General features: G+C 38.5%; 1 protein-coding gene across 1 annotated transcript in view; it reads right to left on the minus strand.

The window, feature by feature from the left end:
* Positions 1-12,680, minus strand: part of CSRNP3 (cysteine and serine rich nuclear protein 3) — a 76,432-nt gene that overhangs the window by 11,847 nt on the left and 51,905 nt on the right. The window lies entirely within an intron of this gene.

Raw genomic sequence — 12,680 nt, forward strand, 5'->3', positions numbered from 1 at the left:
ATCAGACTTTAATCAGAAAAGACATACTACAAACCTTCACACTTTGGGTCTCATTTTGATATGGAGGGCATTTCTGCTGTTCTAAGTCCCTTGGCATAAAAATATGTCAACTTAAAAATTTCAGAAAATTCTAAAAAGCAATAAAAATCCACAAAAAAGGCTCACTGGCAGTATTTAGGTATTTTTATAATAAAAATTTAACAAAGCTTTTATTTGATATGACTCTCACTAAATAGCATACAGACAGGGGGATTTTAATCTAAGTGTATGCTGAGACCATTGAAAATGCCATGAAACGTTTTATTATTAGTTACTAGAGGCCCAGTGCACAAAATTTGTGCATTGGGGGGCGGAGGGGGGCGGGGGGGGGTGAGGTCCCTCAGCCAGGTCTGTGACCTCTCGCAGTCCAGGAGCCCTCAGGGGATGTCCCTCAGTAGGACAAACAGTGCTGCAGTGGAGGTGGGAGAGGCTCCTGCCACCGCTGCTGCACTCACCAGCCGTGAGCCCAGCTTCTGGCTGAGCGGTGCCCTCCCCTCCACCCCCCCCCCCCCCGGGAGCACACTGACCACAAGGGGGCAGCTCCTGCATTGAACATCTGCCCCCTGGTGGTCAGTGTGCATCATAGTGAACCGTCGTTCCACAGTTTGGTTGATTTGCATATTAGCCTTTTATTATATAGGATAGGGACTCGAGATGCACAGAGTATCATGGAGGGTTGAGACACATACTATAGTCGACAGAAAGAAAGTCACATTCTAATCAGGACCTTTTAGAGTTGAAAGACATACTAGATATCATCTAGCCCATTCTTTTTATTTTATAGTGAAGTGACTCAGGCTTGCAGAATTTGAGTGGCTTTTTTAAGTGTAGACAGTTAGTCGCAAAACTAATCTTAAACCCAAAAGCACCGGGTCTGTTGCTATATTATATGACACTTCTCCATTGGGTAAGGAAAGGTACAATGAATTGAAGAGACACATATAGAATGCTGCTGCTATGGATTAAACTGTGCCTCCTCACGCCCAAAATATATTGAAGTTCTCTCTCTCAATACCCTGGATGTAACCTTATTAAGGAATAGTGTCATCATAGAGGTGATCACGTTACAGTAAGGTCTTTAGGGCCGGTTTTAATCTAATATGACTGTGTCCACATAAAAAAGGGAACAATTGGGCACAGACATGCACAGAGGGGTGATGTACAGACACAGGGAGAAGCCCACGTGAAGATGGAGAAAGATGGGGATTTTGCTGCCAAAGCCAAGGAATGCTTGGGGCCACCAGAAACCGGAAAAGGCCAAGAAAGGCCGTTCCCCTGCAGCTTTCAGAGGAGCATGGCCCTGCCAGCACCTTGACTTCGATCTTCTAGTCTCCAGAACTGTGAGACAGGAAACTTCTGTTCTAAGCCACTGAGTTGGTGGCATTTTTTTTTTTACAGCAGCTTTAGGAAACTAACACACATGCTAAAGTAGAACAACAGACAGGAAGAAACAATGCACTGAGAATAAATCCTTGATAGCAAAAATTAATAAAAACTAACATTTGCAAAGTGTTTCTTAAGTTCTGTATTATGCAAAGAACTTTACATGAATTATTTTATCTTGACAACTCCTTGGGTTGATATTGCCCTTGTCTCCGTCTCCATTTTGAGGAAACCAAGTCATCAAAAGTTACATAACATGGCCACGGTCATATAACCAGTGGTGAAGCTGGGATTCATTATTCCTGAGCCCAGGGTTTTAAACATCATGTCACAGCCAGAGCTGACGTCACCCAGGAAGTTGCACAAGGCTGAGAGATGTCAACTGCTACTGTCCTCCAAGATGATTTTAATTTGGAAGGCTGCATAAGCAATGTAAAAGAAAGACTACAGTATCACTTTGGATTTATATAGTATCTTCTTCCATGTGGGTTCAAGTTTTTTTTGTGTGTGTCTTATTCCCCACCTCACTCAATAACATATTTAAGCCAAATATAAAGAGGCTGCTATGATTAATCTCATTTCATAGATTTATGTATTCAATAAGTATTAACCAAGGACCTAGTATGTATGAGAAAATGTTCTAGATGATTGGATACATTGGTGAATAAACCAGATGGTGATCCCTGACCGTGAAGCTTTCATTTTCAGTGATGAGCTCAGACAGAATGAACAGATTCAGAAGAATATAGAGTATGAGAAATAGGACATGTGGGCAAGAATTTAGCTTCCCCAACCTCCCCTCTTCCCTACTGTTATACTTCTCCAAAGGAGATTGCCAGAAAGCAAATGCTTTCAAACGCGTGCATAATTTCCCCATTTATTTATGTGTATGTTCACTGCAACATATACTCCTGGCTGCAGAGACAATTTTCAGCTTTGATTTAAAAGCTCTGATCTGCTTCATAACCGTATGTTTAAATCACCTCAAAAAAGAGAAGCATTTGTAAAAATGTAAAAGATCACCGTAGAAAGCAAAATTCAACAATCTGCCTGGTGATCTGACAACCTCATCTGTCACCCCTTACAGCAGGCTAGAGCTTCTGATTTTGGGGTGATAATCTTCAACCTTTTTCACCCTTGATATCATAATAATGATGCCCTTAAATCATTATCATTTAAGGCCATACATTTATAGGTAAGAAAAAATATTAATGTAGTAATTTAAGATAATTATTATAAGCACCTCTGACAACTTTATTACTTGTTTCTTCTTAGACAATTCTGGTACTCTAGACCAATTTCCTTCTTAAAAATTTATTTAGATCGTAAATCTGTATTTTTAGATTATAAGAAGAACTCTTCAATCTTCTGCATGAATATATTGTACCACCGTTTCCTAAAAAACCAGATAATCCTTTCCAGAAAGTCAGTCCAGAAAGGACTTTCTAACAGAGAGCAGGGGCCCCTCACCTGGGCTCTTGGCATCACTAGCATTGTCAAGTTGTGCTAGGATTCGTGATGCTTCTGTCCCACAAGCCTTCACAAGTCAAACCTGTGCATATGGTTGTTTTAGCATTTGCATATTATAAATAGCACTGAGAAAAGAATGATTGGAACGCCTACAAAGTATATTTAAAAGGAAGGCTTTGAAATACTATAAGATCAGCTGTATGAGGGATGTTTTAAGTGTGGGTTTCCTGAACTTAGGAGCCACCCGCGTCTCTTCTGATTGCATCGGAGCACTAGCATGGGCTTTTATGGGCTATCTCCTGCCTCCAGGCCCCAATTTGACTAACATCACAAAATGAAGTCATAAAAAAAGAGTCTGTTTTTCAAGCCTGGGAAAAACAGACAAGTTCACTCAACACATCTGCCTTAGGGAATCCAAACCTCCCTGATATACCTACCTAGTAAGTTGTGCCCTTTGCAGAATGCCTGAACTCAGCTTTGTGTCTCTACAGAGTTTCATGTTCAGTTTACTACTGTGAGGTCAAGAGCAAGAAAAAGGCAGGAGAAGCGGTCTTTCATTACTGTTTTAAAAAGAATTAGTCTGTTTTCATGCACAATACTAATTTTTTGGTGTCTTTCAGCTCCTTTTCTTTTATCCCATTTACAATGAACTCCCGCCCAATCCCCCCTTCCCCCCCACCTCCCAAAGCAGAAGTGTCTGAATGCAACAATACTGCACATGCTGCCTAGGACACAGCTCTTGGGAACACCACTATGGTAACCACATCATAATGTGAATATTGGTGTTACTATAAAATGATCACATATTATGGAGATAATGTTGATTTCTATTAAATTAAAAAAATAAACAGCTCAGGGAGAATGATATCAGCTATCAGCAGGTTATTCTTCCTAAAAAATGCTTTAGAAATGAATGGTAAATAAAAATGAGAAAGTCACTCATTCACAATGCCAGGGTAAGAATTTAATTAGATAAAGTAAAATAAACTGTATCACAAAATATATAATTAGTTCATGGGCAGAGTGGATTAAAAATGGAAGTCAAAACTACATTTGGGGCAGTGTGTTTCCAGGGTGAGACAGTATTCCAATAAGACCAATATTCTGGATATTCTGATCCCACAGAGGAGATGAATATATCAGGTATCAGAGTTGAATCACATCAATCTCTAATAAAATTCAACTGACTTTGCTTAATTTCCACACTCATAAACCAACCTGTTCATATAAATTTGGATACACCTTCAAGACTAATGAGTTGACACATCAATTTTGCTTCTTACTGCAAACGACTTGTTTCAAATTTATACTTTAGCCATTAGTGAATGTGATTAGCGCATACCACGCCATCTGAAATTGCCTTCTCCGCACGCACAGAGACCATCATGCGGAGACAGAGGGAAGCTGGATAGACAGGGACAGGAACCATGATGGGGGGTGGGAAATAGAACCGGGAAACCCAGCTGGGCAGGGAAGGAAGGGCACACACAGCAGACAAACTTTAAAATGTATGGATGTTGCTAAGACAGGCAGCTTGCAAATAACCAATCACAAGGCAGTGAGGTATATAAACCAATCCCAAGGATGTGGCTAAGGCAGAATTCTTTGACAGGACCAATCAAGAACTAGCAAGATATGCATCTGCCCCTAGATTAAAAAGCGCACATGCTTCCTCTCTCCTCTCTGCTCTCCCTGCTGTGCTAGCTTCTTGGGTTGATGGCAGGGTTGATGGCTCCCCTGCACCCATGTGGTTTATGGCCATGTGGGACTCTACACATAGGCTAATGAGACTTTAACACCTGACTGTAACATGGGAAGAAAGCTCTGAACACACTGGCCTGCTCCCAGCACTCCTGCACCTTTTCCGGGACTGGCTTCTCTCAATAAACGTTGCTTCTGCTGACCGTTTTGGTCCATGACTTCATGCTTCAATTTTGCGAGAGAATGAACTGACTCAAACACCCCACATTTGGGTTTCAATCATGGATCTGGGCCTGCAAAGCGGAAGACCAGATTCAGACCATGGACACCACCATAGTGCTGCCATCCTGGAGCTCATGCTGGCACAGCAAGCCAGTCGCCCTCTCAACGCAGGCTTGTTCCTTGTGCCAGCAACTACCAGCAAAGCCTGGGTATAGCTGGAAAGGCAGGAAGCAGTAAACCGAGCTAAGTATTTTGCCACTAAATCTGGCACATGCAAGTTGAGAGTTCATGGCCCAGTGTGATGTGAAACAAGGGGTAAACCCTGGAAAATATTAGTTCTGCTGTTTGGGTCTGAAGTCATTAGCTCACTTCTCTCTCCTGTGCACTACGCTCAGAAGGAAAACATCAGGTGATTTGAAAGTCTATACTTTGGGTTTATTTTTCATTTATCTGGGGGAAATTTAGTAGAAGCAAAGTGAAATTGCTGAAATTAACTTGTTTATTTTGGTAAATCTTGGGCAATGAAACGCGAGTTTTTAAAACATACAGACCAAATGAATCGGGGGCTCTGAAAGTGTGCATGTTGCTTTGTACCTTTTGAAAAACAAATTAAGGTCAAATCAGACTTAGGAAGTCAGGAAGCCTAGCTTACAAGCCCCAAATCTTGTTTCATCAGGAAATATTTTATGTAGAAATTAGCCTAATAGCTTAGATATTAAATCAATTTTCAATGGTTAAAGTGATTAAGATTTTTTAATAAGTCCTAATCTTTACAAGTGACTTCTGCAAATTTCCTGTGATCATATTCTCACATTTTTATCCATGTTGACATGACTATCAAGGTTGGTTCCTCTTCATGAAAGTGTTGCCCACATGTTCTTAAGTCTTAACCATAAGTAAGGAGTGAAAATCAATCTAGCAACCAAGAAATATAGGAATAGTTTCTTTGAAAATAAAGTGTAGTCTGCTATAGAAAGCAATTCATACTTATTTTAATTGTCCTCCTTTATTCCTTTAAGTTACATCCTCAAGTTTTCTGAATATAGTTGCTCTAGTTTTGTCTTTTGTTATTTTGCTCAAGTAAGGCTTTTAGGGCAGTTGTAAATCATTCAAGTGGGAGAAACTCCAAAAAATTGATATTCTTGGGTCCTGGGTGAATGAGAGGAAAAATGAAAGTAAAGATTAATTGGGAATATTTTCTTTCCAAACCACACACAAAATACAAATTACCTAAAGTGTGTAATGTAAAGTGATCTATGGCAAATATTACATTATTTTACACTCAGTTATGAAGAGCATAAAACACACACAATCACAAACAAAGGAGACTCTCCCAAATGCTGTGCATATTATAAGCAATAGTGTGCATATCCAATATTTTGGGACTAAAGTGCTTTGCATTTCCAAAAAGGTACTGAGACAGAGTCAGCAAATGTGAGAAAATGTCAGAATCCAGATAATAGGAAACAAATCAGGAACCGTTTTTTTCCTTCTCCTACTGCCCCTATTACTATGAAAATAGCATTAAAAAACAAAAGACCAAAGAAAAATAGGTCCCACCCATAGTGCTACTCGAGATGCCTGGTCCACATTTGTATTTGGTTCCCTATAGTGAGAATGATAGCCCTAAATGCTTTTAAAATTGCAGCACATCTCTCGCCTCAGTCCCTAAATGGCACTCTTCTCCATTTCAAACCAACCAGCCAACTTAGGTACTAGTTAGCAAAGCAGCAAGTAAACAGAACCGTATAAAATACGATAAACGTACATAAGAACCAGTCATCATTCTGATTTCAGTCCTTCTGCAGAGGAGGAATAGTTTTATAATTCCCAGACAAAATTAGGTAGTTTAACCATTTAGCTGCATTTTCCATTCCAATATTAAGTTAGAAATATTCACAATGAATTGCCCTCAAGGCTAATAATATATTTCGTGCATCGCAGCTTCTGAGTGAAATCATTTAAGATGAGACGCTTTGAAGTCATTAGTGTATCAAATCAAAACCAAAAATAAGACCTTCTCATATAAGGCTATGTAAAATAATAAGTATCCTATCAAGAGGTGTACAAGTACCGCATCATGCATTTAAACAAAAAATATTAGCAAGACCAGAAATAACATGAAAAGATGACCCTTGAGGCTGGATGACTAAAGCTTTGTTTTGGATCATAAACATGCAAGTCACGTCGTCACCCATTCAGTCTGTCGGCTACATCCACACAAGCAAGCGAGAGATCTGCATGGAGGAAACCAGCTTTCTCGTGAGTCTCTCCACACAGCGACACCCCGGCTGCCCTGCACACTGCTAGCTGCATTTGACATTACAGGGGTCATTTAATAGCATAATCGTTGATTTGCAATTCTCAGCTTGGAAAAATGTAAGGTTTACCACCCAGGGTTTTGACGTACATTCGGAAACCTGCCTATAAAAATTAAGTGTCAACTTTGACCTTCCAGCTTTGATGTCATAGATAATTAAAATGATTAAATATCAAAGAGTAATCATCTTTTAGAAGTAGCTATTTTTCATCCACACATTCTCCTGATTAAAGATGCTCCCTGCACTTTCTAATTCTTGTGAGTAATCTTTAAAAAAGGGGGGGCGGGAGTGAAGGGGGTTGTTTTATTCTCATACTTGCTAGGACACAAGGAATAAATGTTACATTTTAACGTTATAAAATTGAAACAGCAAAAGTTAAAAAAGAAAACACGTTCTCTTTTATATATAATCTTAACATATAATTGACTTAGCACTGATCCTCGTCCCTCTTACATTAAATTGACCTTCCCTTGAAAATGTGATGTGACTGCAGAATGTCCTAGCCACCAACACAAAATGCCATTAACATTGGGGATGGTGAATTGTTAAACTAAAACAAATTTAGATGAAACTATAGATTAAAATAGTACCAGTAACTGAGCAATCTACTGATTTTCATTCTAATTTTCCTTTTGCATCAATTTATCCATCAAATTTATAGTACTAGGCATCATGAATTTTGGTGTTCCAATTCTATGTTTGGAACAGTCTTCCTTCTGGCTCAATTTTGTCTTTGCATGACACACCACTTAAAGTCTATACATTAAGATCCTTGAGCAAAATTATTTGAAACACAATGTGACATTAAAATATTTTGCTAAATTTAGGCCCTGCATTCTGATCAGTTCCGCCCAAAGGAGACTGGATGTTGGAAATTTTTTTTTCCTGTTCCACACAGTCAGCTAACCATTCTACATTATTATTGGTAAAATCATTTTATAGAATTTTGATCAATGTGACCAGCTCTTTTCTCTTTTCACACAATGCATATTCCTTTAGGAAACATTAAACTTTTCCAAGGAATCTTTGAGGTTTCTACAGTCATTGTTACAGTCGTATGGAACATACATAATTATTGAGGTACCTAAATATCTTTTCACTTTTTTAAAAATAAAATGTTTCTTTATTGGAAGCATATCCTGGTATTAATAATGAATTAGAGAAAATATTGTTCTGTCCCGAGAAAATGATAAATTGTGAAATAATAAAATCAATAAAAAATCTGAATTCTAATACTTGCTAAAATCCATTATACAGATTATATTAATGAGCATCTGCATTCCTCAGTTCCTGCACTAATATTTTCAGAATTATGTTTATCTACCTCATAGTTATGTTATCAAAAATAATTACCTTTGTGAAATGCCTTAAGAATCACAGATGGAAAGCATTACATATGCAGAGTACTATCTTGGTGACGCTGTTAAACCAAATAAAAATCATGAGAAAATAAGTACCACCTACTTCCCAGCTTGTTTCCTTAATCTCTCATATGCGCAATTAAACCCTAAAACTTCATGCTAAAGAACCATATCTCACTGCTACTAAAGTAACAGCTATTTCCAAAATATATAAACCTATACTCTCATTTTATGAAAATCTCAATATGGATATCATTTCAAGACCATACCGCTTCTTATTGGGGAAAAAGGTAGTCGTTACTAAACATAAATAGTTGCAGTTCTGGCTGCAGTCCAAGGTGTAAGCACTTTCCTCTGCTGTCTCAGCAATTCTCCTGATGTCAAAGACACATTAAAATAAATGGGAACCATATGGCTCCTCAGCAGAGTACCCGCGCTCTTACAACCGAGAGGGCAATGCAATTCATTACCACCACCGGAGAAATATTTGAGGGACATGGAATATCTCAATGCAAAATAAAGCTGCATGAGGCAGGCCATTTGATTAAAAGGCTCACACAATGACAGAAGGAGACATTTGCTATTCTTCAGCTCTCTCAACCTGTTTCGCTGCTTTTGACATTTTCTCAATACCACCAGGAGCCTTTCCTGCTAGAAGAATTACACAGCACTTTCCACCTGCTCAGTGACTTTGCCACACAGTATTTCATCTGGGGCAACAACATAGCCCCATTAAGCCTAACACATCATAATAACCCAGGTCAGAACATCACTGAACAACATCAACAAAACAAAATGCTCAACAATAAGAGCAACACAACTCTCCTAAGATCAAGTCATCCTGGAGAGCAACAGCAGGCCAAAGATTATACACTTGAATTTTGAACTTTGCCCAGAAGGATGAAATCTGGATGCTTGATTTCTGTTTTTGTCCTTAAGCTTGAAAAACCTTTACTATACTTATCCCAAATAAAAATACAAATCGTTGAACAAATACGGAAGGAAGAAATTAATCAATGTTGGCTCCGTATGTCAGAAATTCTAAATTTTAAAAAAGGATCCAGGGCTTCAGAGTTGGGATTAAAGCAGAGGCTGGGAAGGCTGGTGGGCGAGGGGCAGCTAGGTTACTCAGGTACTTTCTTTTTTTTTGGCTGTCAATGAATAATTGAATGAATATTCATTGAATATTGAATGAATAGTCAAAACCCAAAAGACGCACTTTTAGCTATGATTTTTCTATAAACATACTCATTTTTTGGTTGACCTTATGTGTAGTTTTCATAATAGTTCTTGTCTGTTTTTAATCCTTTTTAAAACGACGAATAAAAAAGTTACTTATACACAATGTCTAGTATGGAATTGTTACCCAATATCTACTAGAAAAATAAAATTGTCACTCAGCTCAAGTGTCAACTCCAGAAAGCCTTTCATAGAACTCTTAGGATAAGGTGAGAGCTCGGTCTGCACATTTCCAGAGCGTCCTTGCCTTGATATTGATCACATTAGTGTGTGTCTCTCCTCCACTAGTGTTCAGTTAAGACCTAGGGTGGAGGACCGAATTTTACTCCCTGGTGAACCCTCAGCAAATGGCACGCTGCTGGGCACCTAGAACTCACTTGATAAGAGTTAAACTAAGTTCCATGAATGAGTATATGAAGTATGGGATAAATCAATAAACATTTGCTAAATATATTTTCCTTAATTTTAAATGATAAAATGGCATACGACAGCTTTTCCCTGAAGCCTCATAGTCAACATATCTTCCTTCCTCACTAATTTCTAGACACTTTATTTTCCTAGGGTGCTTTTTAATGGAAAAAAATGTATTGAAAAGAGGACATATCACCCTCATGGCTAGTGGGCACACATAACTTTTGTATTAGAAACCATTTGAAAAATGCTATAATTTACATGCCAGAAGATCTCACACAACCAACCAACCATGGCATCATAATAAACCTCTAAACAGTCTGTCAACAATGAGCCTGTAAATCCATCTCTAAAAACCAAGTAGTGGTTGGGGGAAACAGTTACCTGAATATTATAAAATGATTTTGAAAGAGAAATCCTGCTTATAAAATATCACTAATTGGTTTTGACTGACAGCAAAAACATGACTGAAATGCTTGCCTGTAGCAATTCATTGGTGATGGATCTACAAAATGATTCTGTCTCTTAGTATTTAAATTGTCATCTTTGCCTTAGAGCAGTGACTGTCCCGTAAAAATAAAATCATACTGCTCAAGAATTAATTTCCGATGAACTATAACATACAGGCATGCTCTACGACAGATGACTTTCTCCTTTTGGTGATGAGACAGAAGAACAAGGCCCAGTTGATGAAATCCTGAGACAAGGTACAGGAATAAGCAAAGGGGATTTTACATTTTCACTGAAATATGAAAACAGGACAGAGCTGAAACAATGTGGGCTGGAATGAAAATTGAATGAGGGCAGAGATTTGTCATGTCTGGGACTGAATTTACCCTAAAGCTAAAAAGTTGTCCTGTTCATGTTTCATGAATGAGGGCAAAAGACAGGAGACTCCTGGGTCAGAACAAACTGCTTTATTATTCCCAGCATATCAAGTGTCATGAACATCATGTGTCCGTTGGTATTTCTTGTCCCCCAAGTTCTACAGGGGCGATATGTGTGTGTGTGTGTGTGTGTGTGTGTGTGTGTGTGTGCAAATAGATATTACACACATAGTAGGTTTGCATTGGATCCAAGGCATAATGAGTATAGGAAACCACAGTTTTTCAGTGAGCAAGTAAGTAAGCCTGTTTTGTTTTGTTTTTGTCCCAGAAGGAGACATTACCTCATCCATCAAGGTTGCTTGCTACAAACACAACCCTGAGAACTGGCTCAGGTAGAGAGGGCCAAGGTCAGTGCATTCTTGGCACCCTCAGAAAAACAGCTAGGAGTATGAAAAGCCATGCAGGAGTGTCTCCCAATGGAATTTTTATTTTATTTTATACAATCATATACCCCAGGAATCTGAAATAGAATGTTGTGTAATATTCAATTCATAGTTTAATAAGTGAGTGGGATTTATTGATATGTTTCTACTCTTATTAAACACTGCAATTCTTATAAAATTCTAATTTTACAAGCACATATGCATAACTATTATTTAGTATGTGAAAGCAATATTCAAAAAACACATAAAGAAATAGTCTTTCTTTACAAGGAGACTATGAACTAAAACAGTTCCTAAAGAATGCTTAATGAGGTATTTTTATTACTGTGAGGTATAGCATCTTTCATCTTCATAGCTCAGGGATATTTCCCTTTGCAGACGTGTTGCCAAAAGAGAAAATCAATTCAAAGACCTTTGGAATGATTTCAGCAGTTCCAAGGAGTGGTATCAGCTACAGCTCTCCTATCACCTCTGTGATCTATGGATATTTTTCCCCTCAGGTACCTCCTGGACACATATAAACAGTCCCAAAAGGATATATGTTTGCCCTTTTCTATGCTACTCTTCTGATATATGGGTTGTTACAAACATATTTTTTTTCCAAAGCTAAAGTAACCCTGGTTTTGGACTGTATAAAGGAGAGGGTTTCTTTTCCTTCTTGCCCCTACATTGAAGGAGTTTATATTCCTCGGGATAGAAGAGGAAAACATAAGCAGAAGAATGAGTGTACTATATTTTACAAAAGCAGGATTCAACTTCTTCCATCTTTAAGAGCATCATTTCTCAAAATTTCTGTTCTATCATCTAGAACAAACCAGATTTCCGAATTTTAGCTCACAGCAGTCTCCATTAACCAGCTTCTCTTCCCTCCTTTTCATGTACACAGTCTTCAATGCCTCTAAATTTGATTTTTCAGTGACCTCCACAAGCGAAATATTCACATCTGATCCAATTTACTCACCAAAGAGTCGGAAAAAGGCAAAGAGTGAAAAGCAGAATCAACTTAAGGTAAACTGGGCCTTGGCCCCCAGACTTCTGGCCTTTGATAAAGGATTCAGTAGAGATAACACAGAATGTTGAATATGTGAATACTATTGAGGGAATGAAGAAACTGTTGTTCTCAGATGGTAATGGAGATAATTGCTTTGCTTCAGCAGTTACCCTTTTTCTTTAGTATGTCACCGGAGGAGGCCACAGGTACCGTTGAGCAAAGAACTCTTTACGGAGCGGGGGTGCAATGATCCAAGGTGTCCAGGGAAGCTC

The sequence above is a fragment of the Myotis lucifugus genome, unplaced genomic scaffold (assembly GCF_000147115.1).
Source record: "Myotis lucifugus unplaced genomic scaffold, Myoluc2.0 scaffold_5, whole genome shotgun sequence".
Classification (NCBI taxonomy): domain Eukaryota; kingdom Metazoa; phylum Chordata; class Mammalia; order Chiroptera; family Vespertilionidae; genus Myotis; species Myotis lucifugus.